Source organism: Conger conger, chromosome 2 (assembly GCF_963514075.1).
Source record: "Conger conger chromosome 2, fConCon1.1, whole genome shotgun sequence".
Lineage (NCBI taxonomy): Eukaryota > Metazoa > Chordata > Actinopteri > Anguilliformes > Congridae > Conger > Conger conger.
Window position 1 is genome coordinate 7,218,177 of NC_083761.1, and position 18,099 is coordinate 7,236,275.

Sequence of the window (18,099 nt, forward strand, 5' to 3'; positions counted from 1 at the left end):
ACCGTGTGAGGGTACCATCACTTCCTGCCTGCAGAAATTGGCAGTGGAATCAGAATCAGAATCAGAATCTCTTTATTCGCCATGTAGTTTTACGTACATGGAATTTGCTGTGGTTTGTGGGTGCATACAAACAACATAAAGAATGAAACCAAAAAATAGGAACATAGATATATAATAAGGTGGAATGTGATCTGGGTAAAAATAAGTAAATATATGCAATACAACATAATGGTGAAGCGGGGTATATGAAGTGCAGAATATAAAATATATTTAAAAAAACATGGAATGAGGCGTTGGTGCATCAAGGACTGAGCGTTCAAAGTGAACATTTTCCCTCCTTTTCCCACCTGTGAGAAATGTGGAGCGGGTAGAAATGAGAAGCAAAAAAAAAACGGAAAGCACACACACACACACACACACACACTCACATACACTCATGTGCATACACTCATACACACACACACACATCCATACACAAACACAAAAGTGCGCAAACACACATATGCACGCACACACACACACACTCACGGGCATACACTCATACACACACATATAAACACACACACACCTGCACACAAACACAAAGGCATGCAGTCACACACACACCCACACATACACACACACACACACATCTATACACAAACACAAAAGTGCGCAAACACACATATGCACGCACACACACACACACACACACAAACACTCACGTGCATACACTCATACACACACACATATAAACACACACACACACCTGCACACAAACACAAAGGCACGCAGTCACACACACACGAACACACATGCACACACACACACAAACACAAAGGTTCACACACACCCACACACACCCACACACACACATACACAACCACACACACGCACACACACACACACACACACACAAAGGCGCACAGACACAGACACACGCACACATGCATAAACACACACACACCCACACACACACAAATACACAACCACACACACACAAACACAAAGGTGCACAGACACAGACACACATGCACGCCCACACACGCAAACACACACACACACACACACACACGCACGCACCAGAAGGCCGAAATCACATTCTGCCCACGAGCACAGATCACAGTGAGCCGGGAGAGAGAGCCCCTGGAACAAAGCGAATTACAGTTCAGCAACTCGACGCCCCCAATTTCAGCGCAGCCAGACGCATCAAGGAGACAGATAGGACTAAATTATGTTTAGTTTGGGGTTTTACATTTCAATTTAGCCCTGGGCTTCGGAGACATTAGGGCCCTAATCTAAATCTGAGCTGGCGCATGCTCCCCGGAGCATAAACCAGGGTTTATTAGCATCTCAGCGGTCCCTCGCCCGTAATGGCAAAACAGAGGCTCATTACAGGTCATTACGTTCATATTATATTTATTTGCAATCGCGATACGCCTTACATTCATCAATAGGAGGAGGAGGAGGAGGAGGAGGAGGAGGAGGAAATGGGCTGTAATTCGGCGTGCCCTGACATCGGCGGAACGACACAAAATGGCGGCGTTATTGTAACAGGGAGTAGATGAAGTGCCTGGTAGAAAAGGCTTTTAATCTGTTCCTGATGAAATGAATAGCATGCGTGTTCAAACGGAGGAGAAAAAAATAAGGGTGAATCGTACGTGGGGGCAGACGGCGGGGGGCGGGGGGGGGACACGCGGGGGGTGGCTGAAATGCTCGCAGACGACACGCAGAAGATGGTGAAGGAATAGCTACAGGCTATAGGCTAATCTGCTGCCACAACACATCCACACCTTTTCCAAATACGTCTTGTTGCTATTAAAGCATAGTAATTCTACATGAGCGAAAAACAGCTTGAAGGATAATCATATACTGTAATTTGGCCCAATATTGTAAAAAAAACCCCCAAAAACTGTCCTACATTCATTGTGATTCGTCCTGAATTTTGGGCAACAATTTGAAGCAAGGCTGATGGTTTTTTTTTTTTTTTTTTTTTGCCCTCCCCGCCCCCCCCCCCCTCCCCAACCACAGTTTTAAACTTTAAAGATTTTGCTTTTCAAAGTTGAGGACAAAGATTGAATCTGTTCTTTAATGGTTTCACAGCAACGTGCAGGTTTCAGCACGGGTCAGGCTAACAACCCAAATCACTCTCAAGGATCCATTAACTGTGGAACTTTAACAGCTCAATAAAGGGAGAAAAAAAAAAAACCTTTGTGTCGCTTTTTTAATGATCGTCTGGATTTGACAATATAAGAACCCCCCCCCTCCGCACCACCACCCCCCCCCCAGCAGAAATAAGTGTTGTGTTCACTGTCTCATGTTACTTTCTGTTCTTTTACAGAGAGACTATACTGTATAAAATCTCATTGCAAACACTTTGCAAATATACATAAATAGTGCAGAAACCTACCTGCAACAGTACTTGACTGTATGCGGTAAATACTCTAAATGCGGTGGTAATGGCATTTTATATAATCACTGAATAGTCCTGTGACAGGTATCTACTGTAATTTTCATAATCTTGAGATGTAATTACGGCAAATTGATGCTGCATTATCCTGAAGTAGGCTATTCTTTCACCTCCCTCGCTTATTGCCGTGTTATTTTTTTCCGTCTAAATGTGGGCTTTTAAACTCATTTAACTTCCTGCCAATAAAAGTTAACACCAGGGGTTGCGTCGGCAGGTGTGGGGAGGGGAGCAAAAAACATTTAAATAAATAAATCAAAGAAAATAAAGAGATGACAATAAAAACATTCAAACCAGTTATCCACTGAACCTGTCATGGCGGCCTGTGAAAAAAAACGTACATTCACTGACCTTGCGTCAGTCTGTAGCCTCGTGGCAAGGTTGCATGACTGGGACCCGGAAGGTTGGTAGTCCAAGCCCCGGTGTCACCACGATAAGCTCTGCACAGCTGTTGGGCCCTTGAGCAAGGCCCTTAACCCTGCATTGCTCCAGGGCAGGATTGTCCTCCGCTTAGTCTAATCAACTGTGAGTCGCTTTAGATGAAAGTATTAGCTTAGTAACGAATAATAATTATTACCTTGATGGCCAAAAAAAAGAAAAATATCTTTTTTTAAAATCAAAAACAACATTTTTCTCCTGGAAGCACACAGAGAGTCTCTCCTGGAAGCACACAGAGAGTCTCTCCTGGAAGCACACAGAGAGTCTCTCCTGGAGCACACAGAGAGTCTCTCCTGGAAGCACACAGAGAGTCTCTCCTGGAAGCACACAGAGAGTCTCTCCTGGAAGCACACAGAGAGTCTCTCCTGGAAGCACACAGAGCACACAGAGAGTCTCTCCTGGAAGCACACAGAGCACACAGAGTGTCTCTCCTGGAAGCACACAGAGAGTCTCTCCTGGAAGCACACAGAGAGTCTCTCCTGGAAGCACACAGAGAGTCTCTCCTGGAAGCACACAGAGAGTCTCTCCTGGAGCACACAGAGAGTCTCTCCTGGAAGCACACAGAGAGTCTCTCCTGGAAGCACACAGAGTGTCTCTCCTGGAAGCACACAGAGAGTCTCTCCTGGAAGCACACAGAGAGTCTCTCCTGGAAGCACACAGAGAGTCTCTCCTGGAAGCACACAGAGAGTCTCTCCTGGAAGCACACAGAGTGTCTCTCCTGGAAGAGAGTGGGTGCGGTGACTGGATGATTATGTGTTGCGGGCCATATGGACACGGGCTGGGGGGGGCGGGGGGTCAGAGATACCACTGCCAGGGGGCTTTCTGCATAATTATTATGATTATGACGATCCAACCATCAGGGGCAGATCATGGGAAATGGAGTCACGGCCTCTCAAGATTGGTGTCGCGACTCCCAGACAAATCAGTGAGCTTGAGTGACGTCCCTCTCCTCTTTTTACCAAGCCCACAGACGGTCAAGCCGCCATTACAGGGGGTTAGAGAAGGAAATGGCGAAAAATACACTGCGCATTTCGGAAAGTGCCGAAACATATTCTCTCACTCCACATAATCCGCTTGCCAGTGTTTTTGAGCCGAGGTCAGACGTAGCAACTTAAACTGGAGCAGCAATTCAATAAGGACCTAAAGACAAGTTTTATCCATCGTGTCGTCTATAAATGCAAAGTTTGACTTTACAGTAGATGGCCTCCTTGAACTTGTCCCAGCTGTGCCGGCGACACAGTCTGTAACGGCCGCATAAATCTGCCGGATAAGAGCGCGCCAAACCAAATAACAAAACAATAAACAAAACACATAAATAAAGTAGAGAGATCTTCGCCTGTTGCCGCAAACAAATTTACGGAAAAAGGCTCCTCACAATGGGAGGCATATTTCTCCCGAAGTGCCTACATTGGTAAACAAGGAACGAACTGGGGCAGGAGTCTGAGTCGCCGTTATTTATGTTCTCGTTTTTCGATTTGCCTAAAATGGAGGGCGGCGGAATACGTGGCTGTTTGCACAAAGCCGGCTCGCCGACGCAGAGTCTTCTTGCTTCTCCATTCGTTATTCGGCACGCCGTGCGAATATACAACTGGGTTATTTGGCTGTGTACTTTTCCCGCACGCGATGGTTCTAATTTGCTTTTATATTGCGGGCTGCTTTTTTTAAAAAACCTCCTGGCGGAGAAGTCCCTGAGTCCTGAAATTGGGCCCAGAGGGTGGCCCGGAGATCAATACGCTCCCCGCAGGTGCGAGCTCGCCGAAATCACCGGCGGCTCCTCTCCCTCCTTAATAAAGCCCGAACGGCGCCGTAATCAAACGCGCCGCGGATTACGGCGGCTTTCTGCGGCTCTGATCATTACGAGGCCCCTCCGCCGCGCAACAAAAGATATTATCGATAAGAAAGCGCAGAATCCCATCAGCGGCAGACAACGCGGACGAACAAACAAACAAACAAACATAGAGCACCGCCGCACAGAGTCGTTAAAAACTAAACAAAACAAGACCCAAAAAAAAAAAACGTGCCCCCCCCCCCCCCCCGGGAAGCTAATCAAAATGGAGGGGCCTAAAGAGCAACGAGAAAAGAAAGTATTGTAGGTACGGAGTGTAATACACTTAAAGAAAACGCTCTTTGTCTGGTCTTTGCAGTTACCCTGAAGCTGTTTTCTGTCGAAGAAGCTCTGATTTTAACCCAGAATGACTGTATCAGGTTTAATCTTTAACTTGAGTCTCAATAGCATCACTTTTCTTAAAAAACTGACCCAGTCTCCTCTCCACGTCATATGAAAATCAGTATTAGCCCTATGTCAGAGCATAACTTGTGAGTTTATTGGCACCAGACCAGATGAAAAACCTCAACTGTTGTTCTTGTGGCCGGAATAAAATGTGCTTATTTCACACCTGACTACGTTGTTGAAGTCTTCCTGTTGCAGGTTAGCCACATAGACCTTGCAACACCTGGGCTGGTGATGGTTTTAGTGAGGTATTAAGTACATTTTTCGATCTGAGAGAAGGGCCGAGTGTGAGTTGTGTGTGCTGTTATGGTGCCTGGGGGTCACCTGTATTTAATGTTTAATTACGTCGGTGTGACGGTGGGCTCGTCCATGTGTAGGATGGCAGTGATTAAGGTTATAAGAGCACAGAGGCCCATCTGTCTGCTCTGTGCATGAGTCACTCTGTTCACTGACCTGCCCACCTCACTGTCCACTCTGACACAACCCTCCCTGTGAGTTACACTGAGCGCTGGGGTGTGTGCGTGTGTGTGTGTGTGTGTGTAATGTATGTGTGTGTGAGTGTGTGTGTGAGTGTGTGAGTGTGTGTGAGTGTGTATGTATATGTGTCTGTGTGGTGTGTGTGAGTGTGAGTGTGTGTGTGAGTGTGTGTGTAATGTATGTGTGTGCGTGTGTCAGTGTGTGAATGTGTGTGTGTAAGGTATGTGTGTAATGTATGTGTGAGTGTGTGTGTGTGTAATGTATGTGTGTGTGTGAGTGTGTGAGTGAGTGTGTGTGTGTGTGGGTGTGTGTGTGTGTGTAATGTATGTATGTGTGTGAATGTGTATGTATATATTTGTGTGTGTATGCACAGTATGTTTGTGTGTGTGTGCTCGTGTGTGTGTGTTTCTGTGTGTGTGTAATGTATGTGTGCTTGTGTGTGTGTATGTGTGTGTGTAATGTATGTGTGTGTGTGTACGTATTTATGTTTGTATATCTGTCCGTGTATGTACAGTATCTTTGCGTGTGTTTGAGTGTATATGTGTGTGTGAGTGTGTGTGTGTGTAATGTATATGTGTGTGTGAGTGTGTGTGTGTGTAATGTATGTGTGTGTGTGAGTGTGTGTGTGTGTAATGTATGTGTGTGTGTGAGTATATATGTGTGTGCATTGGGTGGGAGTACGTTATCTCACTAACATACACTCAGTGAGCACTTTATTAGGTATTTATTAGACTTCTACTGCTGCAGCCTATCCACTTAGAGTTATGATGTGCAAGGTGACAGCAGCAGAAGACCAATAAGTAAAACAAAAAAAAAGTCAAATAAATGCCTAATATAGTGCTCAGTGAGTGTACATGTACGTTTTAAATTGATCTAGGTAATCCAATGTAATCTAATGTCATGTAACCAACAATTGACAAGGCACGTTATGGAATTTTCTAGCACCAGTATTTGTGCTCAGTTTTCGGCCAAAACTGTAAAAACGAACTGCTGATCGCATCCCCTTTCAAATGATCCGCATAACGTAGCTGTACAACAGGTCGGCCGCCGCTACGCGTTTTTACCCGGGTGAAAAAAAGGCCCCTCGGGGTAATTATGCGGGCTCATGGCACAGTGGCAGCTGCACAGACCAGGCTGGTGATTGTGTGGGAGGGCATCTCACAGCGACACAGTGGCTGTACATTTACAAATTAAGTCCTGCTCCTCGAATTAATAAGCCAAAGCAAACACGCACCCCCTGCGGTCGTTAGCCTCCTGAACGCAGCCCCGGCTTATTTTAATTCCGATTCCGAGAGGGCGGGAAAATTGGGAATAATGACTCCGGCTCGTCCGGGGAGCCTCCGACCACCTGGCAGGCTGTCGGGAAGCCAGCGACCGGATTTCGTCTGCGGCAGCAATCCCACGCTGCACTGGGGCCGAGACGGACAAAATCCTCTTCCAGCCTAGATGGCAGCCATCCTCAAATCTGCTCCTCAAATCCAAATCTGGCCCTGGTTTTCTTTTCTCCCAGGTAATTAGCTCAGCAATTAGTGCTAATGGTTGGCCAGACTGGCTTCACACCTGACTCTGACTCCCAGGTAAAGGGAGGGTGGAAAACCAGCAGTTCTCGGACCTTGAGGACTGTGATTTGACAATTCCTGCTATAGGCCTTTCACCCTGTGACTTCCATATGGATTTGTTCTTATGTTCTTGGCATTTCGGGGCTTTAGTTTTCGACTTTCCTTTTATATTTCGGCAGGTTAAAACTTCTAATTTCAAAAAAATTCACCTGACTTAATTTTGAATAGCAAGGCCCCTGGATAGACTACAGAAAAGACTGAAAATTCTTGCTCCAGGGGGGATTGTCCCCTGCTTAGTCTGATCAACCGTAAGTTACTTTGGAAATAACAAATAACAACACCTAAACACCTAAATAACAAATCATTATTCATGTTTTTATTTGAAAAGTATTTCTGAGGAACGCTTTACGATTTGCTTGTTGACAGAGCCTTTTGTTTTCGCACGTGGCCAGTGGACCACGGACCTCTAATAGACTGAACTACACAGGGAGCATTTCCATTCGTTATACGCTCTGCGTCCTGCTAATTTCATCAGTGTGGCAGAGACACACGGCTCTCTGAAGAAAGGGAAATCAATGAACGCAAGCCCAGGCTGTTAGTTCTCTTTAATTACACAAAGCCACACATGAAAGGAAAACGGAAAAACATAACAATTACAATCTATCAAATGGCCTAAATTTAAATCCACTTTTAGAATTCGGATTCAACTGAAACTCTGAACAAAATACACAGGCGCACGCTGATCCTTCCTTTACAACCAAAAATAAGATAAGCCCCATTTACACCCATTTACAATATTTGTGAATATTTGTGAATATTTGGGGCCCACGTGAAGCCAGATAGAATGATGTACTCGCAAGGGAACTGTAGTTCAAAATCAAAGTTCATTTATGCAACCTAGCAAAAGTTGATAACACTTATACAACTGTCAACCCAAACATACTTTTTTTAAGCAATACACTACATTGGAACGTAATAAACTATGAGGTGAGCTCCACACAGGAAAGGACTCGTATGCAGGATAAATATGCATGATATGGTATCATTTCGAAGTAGGCTAGCGACATGCCCTGATGTCGAGCTGAATATGCAAAAGCCAGGCTTGCCTTCCTTTGCTGCTTAGCAACTGTGATTCGTGTTTTTTTTTTACTCTCCATTTTGGCAAAATGATAAATTATATTTTCTAGTGTGCATCCTTTTCTGTAACACAGATCAGTCATTTTTATTTATTTAAATGTGACAAATTCGAACATGATTTTTAGGGCATTCAGGTTAAAATTATTTTATTATTTTAGCTGCACTGATGGCAAAACAAAATGGTGGTCTCTCACATCAGCTGTTTGCACAATAGTTTGTTGTTTTTGAAATGACACCATTTTGTCTTTAATTGGCCAGGGTAGATGTACTGACGTTTCATACAGTCCATAAAGTCCTCCCTTCCCCTTCTCGAGTGCCTCTGAAGGTATCGGAAACACATTTGCAGGTAAATTACGTACATAATCCTTTTCATTGGGTATTGATCTTCCTGACCACGCTTTCCCAAGCAGACTTAATTCAACAATTCCCTAATTAGTGTGAGTCATAACCTACGCTTTGTATTCGTTTGCCATTAATTAAAGCTTTGATGTTTTTGTCAGGGTGGCGCTCGAAGCCAATAACGGCTTGCGGTGAAAAGTGGTGGTGCTCGGGTGGTTCGATATTCCTCTGTGTTAAACACAGACGCCCGCCAACACACCCGGGTGGGTGACAATCGATGCGTTCCACGCCATACGAAGGCAAAAATGCCCTGTCAGCGATAAAAGACAAAACAAGTCAACGCTGACATTTTTGACAAAGCAGAAATGAGTGGGCACTTGCGGCTAATGGAAGTGTGGGACCAATATACCGTAGAGCGCTCGGTGTAAATTCAGCTGCGAGAGATGACATTTTACCCAGATAAGAGTACCTTTTAAACATTCAGCTACATTTTACATTATAGAGCACCTTTTAAACCAGTGTGGGCTAATGTAACTTCTGTGAGAGCTGAATTAACACTGACGTTTTTGACATATAGCCTATACATTATGTATTTCAACTGGATATGCTAGCTGATTTAAAGGATCTAATTTTACCCACAATAATGTGGTATTTAGCTGACGCTTTTAACCAAAGCGACTTACAGTTGATTAGACTAAGCAGGAGAAAATCCTCCCTGGAGTAATGTCGGGTTATGGGCCTTGCTCAAGGGCCAAACAGCTGCACTGATCTTAATGTCGCTACACCGGGGCTTGAACCACCAACCTTCCAGGTCTCAGTCAAGCACCATAGCCAGTAGGCTACAGGCTGCCCCAGCGACAGCCAGGACCACAAGAATGAAAGATATCCAAATGAAAGATATATATAGCCATGTGTTATTGATTTGCTATAATGGATTAATAAAGGGTTAATTACGTAGCAACGAGCCCCACATAACAGAATAAAAGCCATGCACTACATTTCTTAAAATAAAGTCATATTGTGTGCACGTATCCCGATACTTAATTCTCCCTGTCTAAGCACATGCCTTTAATCAGTGTAATGACTCCTTAAATATGAGTAACACATTTTAAAAAGTGCTACAGTTCCTGAAATAGTCTAAAATAAGATAAGACCCGCAAAGAAAAATGATCGGTGTAAAATCAATTATGGCAGAGTTGGTGCCCCCTTACAAAAAAATTCAGGAGTGAAAGTCATGGGTTTTGAACACAATTTTATGCAAATACATTTAAGATATTAATTGTGTTAGTGTGTTAGTGTCGCGAGAATTGTACGGTGCGCTTAAGGCTGTTGCACGGTGCGAAACCGCAGAACGAACGGTGCTTAGACCACAGAGGCCTTTTGTTTTGAAAGGAGCCTGCAAATCACAAGTGGTTATTGTGATGCTGTAATGTACATACTGTACGTGACAGATTTCCATTGATGTTTGAAGGTCTTTTTGTCCGCCCCCCCCCCCCTCCCCGGAAAGAAAGAAAAGAATTCACCTTGTATTCAAACGCTGTCACGTCGTCACGGCAATTCTTACGACACAAAAAAAAAAAGAAAAGAATAAAAAAAGGTGGATATTTCTGCTTCTGACAAGGCCTCTGACAAGGCCCCCCAATTTCTCCCGCAGGGCTGCGCCTTAACTGCGGAGACCCGTTTCCTTGGAGATCGGAAGAACGATCCGGAAAAGCTGAATCCGGCTCACTCTCGTGCCCGGGCTTTTGTGCATACGGTACATGGGTAGTGGTTTAATAACACAACTGGAGCTCACTCGGGGGGGGGTTACTACTGTGTTGTTCTGAGGCAGTAGATGGTATTGTGTGGCCCCATGGATCCCTGGGTGGACAAAGTGTGTGTGTGTGTGTGTGTGTGTGCCTGTGTATGTGTGTGTGTGTGTGTGTGTGTGAAAGAGAGTGAATCTGTATCATGATGATAAAAAAACAAACAATTTCTCAATAACTTTCCATACTAACCCCAACCCCACCTCTCTTTCAAGACATGGTCTAATCAACTGTAAGTCGCGGTGGATAAAAGCGTCAGCTAAATAACTACTGTACAGTAGTCTATCCCCAGTTCAGACATGAATCTATTGCCAGGCCTGGATTTAAACAAATCAACAATTACATTTTAATGCTTCTCATCAAGCAGAATGCACACCACTTTGTCTAATTCTCCATATTCCAATTACATCTGGAAATTGTTCTTTTTATACACCATGTACAATTACAATAGTTTTAACAGTCAATACAGAATGTCATTCCTCATTACTGTACCAGAAGAAGATTCAATGTAAATAATTTCAACCGAACCTCAGGCACACTTAACCCACTTATCCTGAACAGGGTCGCAGGGGGGCTGGAGACTATCCCAGCATACATTGGGCGAAAGGCAGGAATACACCCTGGACAGGTCGCCAGTCCATCGCAGTGCACACACACCATTCACTCACACACTCATACCTACGGGCAATTTAGACTCCAATCAGCCTAACCTGCATGTCTTTGGACTGTGGGAGGAAACTAGAGTACCCGGAGGGAACCCACGCAGACACGGGGAGGACATGCAAACTCCGTACAGAGAGGTCCCGGCTGACAGGGATTCGAACCCAGGACCTCCTTGCTGTGAGGCGGCAGTGCTACCCACTGCACCATCCGTGCCGCCCACACAGTAAAATGTCCAGTGTTAATTCAACTCTAACAGAGTGCATATGAGCAGACAGGGACTGTATATAGGGGCTGCCTGTAGCCTTGGCTGTGGCTAAGGTACAGGACTGGAATGCGCGAGGTTGGTAGTTCAATCCCTGGTGTAGCCACAATAAGATCGGAACACCTGTTGGGCCCTTGTCCCCTGCTCAGTCTAATCAACTGCAAGTGGCTTTGGACAAAACCCAGCAGCTTAATAACAAGTAATGTTTGATATACTCTGTAGGAGTTGGTTCAACACTGAACCCAGGACATTCTGCAGTTTTGCCAGCACGTGTGACGGTTGGTGGTGTCTTCCAGAAATTTCCAGATCGATGGAAACGATGGAGTCTAATGGAAATACCTCCATTTGGGGAAGGCAGTCGATATATCATTTCTCCGGAGGCCCGCTGCAGTTCCAGTATTGAGTTGATCACACTCCCCACACAGCCGGGGATCTGTTTTAATTTATCACTGTTGATGAACTCCGTTTAGAGTCTGTTTTTTCCCCTCTCCGTGGGCTGCCACCGTGCATGCCTAACAGAATTTGACTTCTCTTTTTATACAAAGGCAAAGAGCGGCGCATTCAGACTTAGATAAAGTCTGTAACGGTCACAGGAACTGCTAGAGAGGGCGTCCTGAGTTGAGGTCGTGATCAAAGTTGTTTCCCTGCAATGCATATTCATGTAATGACGGAAGGGACGCCGTCCCGGTCATTTGGATGCTGTGTTTGAGATGACAGCCCTCATGCTGAAGCTGTGTTTGAGATAACAGCTCTCATGCTGAAGCTGTGTTTGAGATGACAGCCCTCATGCTGAAGCTGTGTTTGAGATGACAGCTCTCACTGAAGCTGTGTTTGAGATGACAGCTCTCATGCTGAAGCTGTGTTTGAGATGACAGCTCTCACTGAAGCTGTGTTTGAGACGACACCTCTCATGCTGAAGCTGTGTTTGAGACGACAGCTCTCACTGAAGCTGTGTTTGAGAGGACAGCTCTCACTGAAGCTGTGTTTGAGAGGACAGCCCTCATGCTGAAGCTGTGTTTGAGATGACAGCGCTCATGCTGAAGCTGTGTTTGAGAGGACAGCTCTCACTGAAGCTGTGCTTGAGATGACAGCGCTCATGCTGAAGCTGTGTTTGAGATGACAGCGCTCATGCTGAAGCTGTGTTTGAGATGACAGCTCTCACTGAAGCTGTGTTTGAGATGACAGCGCTCATGCTGAAGCTGTGTTTGAGATGACAGCCCTCATGCTGAAGCTGTGTTTGAGATGACAGCTCTCATGCTGAAGCTGTGTTTGAGATGACAGCCCTCATGCTGAAGCTGTGTTTGAGAGGACAGCGCTCATGCTGAAGCTGTGTTTGAGATGACAGCGCTCATGCTGAAGCTGTGTTTGAGATGACAGCCCTCATGCTGAAGCTGTGTTTGAGATGACAGCGCTCATGCTGAAGCTGTGTTTGAGATGACAGCGCTCATGCTGAAGCTGTGTTTGAGATGACAGTGCTCATGCTGAAGCTGTGTTTGAGATGACAGTGCTCATGCTGAAGCTGTGTTTGAGATGACAGTGCTCATGCTGAAGCTGTGTTTGAGATGACAGCTCTCACTGAAGCTGTGTTTGAGATGACAGCGCTCATGCTGAAGCTGTGTTTGAGATGACAGCTCTCATGCTGAAGCTGTGTTTGAGATGACAGCTCTCGTGCTGAAGCTGTGTTTGAGATGACAGCCCTCATGCTGAAGCTGTGTTTGAGATGACAGCGCTCATGCTGAAGCTGTGTTTGAGATGACAGCTCTCACTGAAGCTGTGTTTGAGATGACAGCGCTCACTGAAGCTGTGTTTGAGATGACAGCGCTCATGCTGAAGCTGTGTTTGAGATGACAGCTCTCACTGAAGCTGTGTTTGAGATGACAGCTATCTGGTTAATAGTACCTGTGTAGCTCTGCCTATGCATGTGGATGCCCCCCCCCCCTCCCACCCAAAAAAAATAAAAAATAGGAAATCAATAATTAAAGATATTACAACACTAAGCAATACAGCAGATATGTGAATCATTGCCTGAGTGCTGGATGAACACAAAACTGCCAGTAGAAGCCCTGGCCTGTGCAGATTACTGTTTTTACAAAACCATTGTGGACGAGCGCTCTGGAGCATGTAAAACTGGATATACGTCCGATGCAGAATACTGTACACAGAGTACTGATTTGGGACCTGGGCTTATAAGTTAGAGGCTGCAGGTTCAATTCCCAGTTGGCCCACTTCTGTGGACATAGCGTAGATGCCATCTACATAATTGGATCATATATATATATATATATAAACAACTTGAGCCAAAGCTGTTTCATTTGCTCTGGATAGAAATGTCTGTTAAATAGCAACAAATAAATGATAATGAGAGAAAAAAAATCAACAATGAGCACACACACTCACACACATACACACACACACACACACGCACACACACACATACACACAAACACACAGGTACACACGCGCACACACACACACACACACGCACATACACACACATACGCACGCACACACACACACACACACGCACACACACACATACACACAAACACACAGGTACACACGCGCACACGCACATACACACACATACGCATGCACACACACGCACACGCACACGCACACAGGTAGACACACACACACGCACATACACACAAGCCCACACACACACACACACACACACGCGGGTACACAGAGTCAGAGTGTAACACTGGCCCTTTAAACACCGTGCGGTCATCTCCGCCAGGCAGTGCGCGCGGCTACGCTAGGTGGCGGTTGTGTGATGCCGTAACAGGGCTTGGGCGGGGGTGCGGAGGAGAGGGTCTCGGGGCGCGCCGTCTGCTCCCGGGGTCACCGGCGCGGCCGGAACGTACCCCGCGGTCCCCGGCTGACATGTGGTAGCGATTTGGCCGCAGACATGCGTGTCTTTGTTTAACGGCCTGCGTCTCTCGGAGAGAGTGTCGGGGGGCCCGGCTGTGGGGCTGTCTGGATCGTGTCAGAGGCCGGGGGGGATCAGGTTCCCCTCTGACAGGCCCGGACGAGCGGTAAAGAGGGGGTTATGGGAAGGGAGGACGGACCCTCTCAACCCCTCTCGGAAAAGCGCACGCACACACACACACACGCACACCTATGAAGGTTGGGTTAGCGCAGCTCTGAGTGTGTGCATGCGTGTGCGTGTGTGTGTACCTGTGTGCGTGTGTCCCTGTGTGTACCTGTGTGTGTGTGTGTGTGCCTGTGTGTACCTGTGTGCGTGTGTGCCTGTGTGTACCTGTGTGCGTGTGTGCCTGTGTGTACCTGTGTGTGTGTGTGTGCCTGTGTGTGCGTGTGTGCCTGTGAGTACCTGTGTGCGTGTGTGCTTGTGTAGTTGTGCGTGTATGTGTACCTGTGTTTGTCAGTGTGTGTATGCATGCGTTTGCCTGTGTATGTGTGTGTGTAACTGTGTGTGTGTGTTTGTGCACCTGTGTGTTTGTGTGTGTGTACCTGCGTGTGTGCGCTTGTGTAGCTGTGCGTGTATGTGTACCTGTGTTTGTCAGTGTGTGTATGCATGCGTTTGCCTGTGTATGTGTGTGTAACTGTGTGTGTGTGTTTGTGCACCTGTGTCTTTGTGTGTGGGTACCTGCGTGTGTGTGCTTGTGTAGCTGTGTATGTATGTGTACCTGTGTTTGTCAGTGTGTGTATGCATGCGTTTGCCTGTGTATGTGTGTGTGTAACTGTGTGTGTGTGTTTGTGCACCTGTGTGTTTGTGTGTGTGTACCTGTGTGTGTGCGATTGCCTGTGTGTACCTGAGTCAGTGTATGTGGACCTGCGTTTGCTAGTATGTGCATGCATTTGTGTGCCTGTTTATGTGTGTGTGTGTTTAACTGTGTGTATGTGTATTTGTGCACCTGTGTCTTTGTGTGTGCATGTACCTGTGTTTTTGTGTGCGTATCTTTGTGTGTGTGTATGCGCCTGTGTGCCTGTGTGTGTGTGATTGCCTGTGTATGTGTGTGTGTGTGTGTGTATGTGCCTGTGTGTGTGTGTATGTGTGTGATTGCCTGTGTATGTGTGTGTGTATGTGTGTGATTGCCTGTGTATGTGTGTGTGTGTATGCGCCTGTGTGTGTGTGTGTGTATGTGCCTGTGTGTGTGTGTATGTGTGTGATTGCCTGTGTATGTGTGTGTGTATGTGTGTGATTGCCTGTGTATGTGTGTGTGTGTGTATGCGCCTGTGTGTGTGTGTGTGTGTATGTGCCTGTGTGTGTGTGTATGTGTGTGATTGCCTGTGTATGTGTGTGTGTATGTGTGTGATTGCCTGTGTATGTGTGTGTGTGTGTGTATGCGCCTGTGTGTGTGTGTGTGTGCGTGTGTGTGTGCATGAAGAGAGCACCAGCTGAGAAAACAAACCGGAATACTCCTCTTCTCATCACGCCTTTCCCTTCCTCTCCTCCTCCAGATGTCCATTTAATCAGCAACAGGAGGGCCCCTCCCTCCCTTAATCAAAGTCCGGGGGGCAGGTAGTGATCCTTCATCACTCCTCTCAGTGATCCTCCTCCTCCTCCTCTGTCTGGACCCCTCCCTGAACCAGCCCTGTAGCTGCCAGGCCCCCTGTCTGCGCTAGGCTCACAGGCTGAACTCTCTCTCGACCCCATGATGGATCAGAAAGGCATCACCTGTACACACCACAAATATATTTCTCCCTTATACGGAGGGCCAATGTATATTCATTTTTAGCTACAGTTGTTTGGGACAATGGACGGTTTATCTATATACAGTAGAAGTAGATTCTAAAGTACACCAATGATGGTTTGACTCTCATTGGAATACATTGTATTAAAACAAAATAATGTATTCGTGAGCATAGCTGCGTGTACTGGGAAATACTATGTTTGAAGAATCTCTGAGTATTCAAATGTATTACTCAACATGCTGCAGTATATGTCGATTTATTGTAATATATTCTAAGAATACATTTATTCTATATTAACAGTAATATTGTTGTCGGGAGACCTGTAGAGGAATGGCCTATTTTAGAGCTTGGGCATCAGCGGAATATTTTCACGCCTAAATTACATGTTTTGAGATAAAGCTTTTTATCGCTTTGAATAACAGTGGAGTGAAAATAAGAAATAGAAAGAGAATCACCAAGAAAAAAGGTAAAGAAAGTCACCCAGAATAAAAAAACAGAAGCACTGTACTTGACATCGCTTAGCAGTGACGATTCAGTAGGTGGCGCTGTTTGCGATAAGCACCGTGTCTGTTTTCCAATGGAGCTCTGGGGGAGAAAAGCAGCCATTTTGTTTTTTGCAATTGCTTGCCCTCTGCAAAGGGCTTCATGACAAACGGTTATGACGAGGCCTTCGCCGTATATGTCTCACCTCGTGAAGTTTGGGCAGGCTGGGCCTCGAAGATAAGGCGGGGGAAAAACACGCATCAATAACGCTACACAAGAGTGAAGGGCCTTTATAAAAAGTGCAATTTAGATTTAGATAGGAACGAAAAACAACATATTCGCCTCAACACGGCGTGGTCCCCCCCCCCCCCCGCCACCCTCCCCTTGCTTTCCCTCCGCAGTCCCCACCGCTGGCTCTGGTGGCTTGACATCGTCCGGCGCGGCTGAAATGAGATGCAGAGATTGAAACGCTGTAGCCACAGCGCATCTTTTATGCACTGCGGCGCTGTAATTGACTGTCTGGCTAAAGGGGCCATCTCGCCCGCGCGGCGCTTTGTGCCGGTGACAGTGGGGTAATGCGACTGTCAGCCGAGAGGTGAACCCAGCAGTGTGAGGAGTGTGTGTGTAAGAGTGTGTGTGTGTGTGTGTGTGTGTGTGTGTGTGTGTGCAGAGCGCTGTGTGGACTGGAGTGTGAGTAGTTAACCCAGTGTTGTGGGGACCGGAGTGTGAGAGGTGAACCCAGTGTTGTGGGGACCGGAGAGTGAGCAGTTAACCCAGTGTTGTGGGGACCGGAGAGTGAGCAGTTAACCCAGTGTTGTGGGGACCGGAGAGTGAGCAGTTAACCCAGTGTTGTGGGGACCGGAGTGTGAGCAGTTAACCCAGTGTTGTGGGGACCGGAGAGTGAGCAGTTAACCCAGTGTTGTGGGGACCGGAGAGTGAGCAGTTAACCAAGTGTTGTGGGGACCGGAGAGTGAGCAGTTAACCCAGTGTTGTGGGGACCGGAGAGTGAGCAGTTAACCCAGTGTTGTGGGGACCGGAGTGTGAGAGGTTAACCCAGTGTTGTGGGGACCGGAGTGTGAGCAGTTAACCCAGTGTTGTGGGGACCGGAGAGTGAGCAGTTAACCCAGTGTTGTGGGGACCGGAGAGTGAGCAGTTAACCCAGTGTTGTGGGGACCGGAATGTGTTCACCCGCCAGAGAGCACAAGCTCTCTGCTCTCTACTGTGTGTCTCTCTCACACAAATGGGAACTCATACACACATGCAGACACAAATACATATTCCCACACACACAGACGCACTCACCCACTCACGCACACATACAATCTCTCCGGCACATTCAGATTAATATTTAGAAGATTTTAAAACGCTACTAACAGTGGCTCAGCGTATTCATTTCAGGTCTCAAACTCCTCCACTGTTGGGGGGAGGGGCCTTTTCCCACGAGACTGATAAAGCAGCGGCCATTACAGGTGTAAGGGGGGGGGGGGGGGGGGGTCATGATGAAAACCCAGCCCCCCCCCTCCCCGCTCCCCTCACCCTACCCAACCCCCACACCCCTCTCATGACTAGAGAACAGTACAAACCTGAACATCGGTAACCAG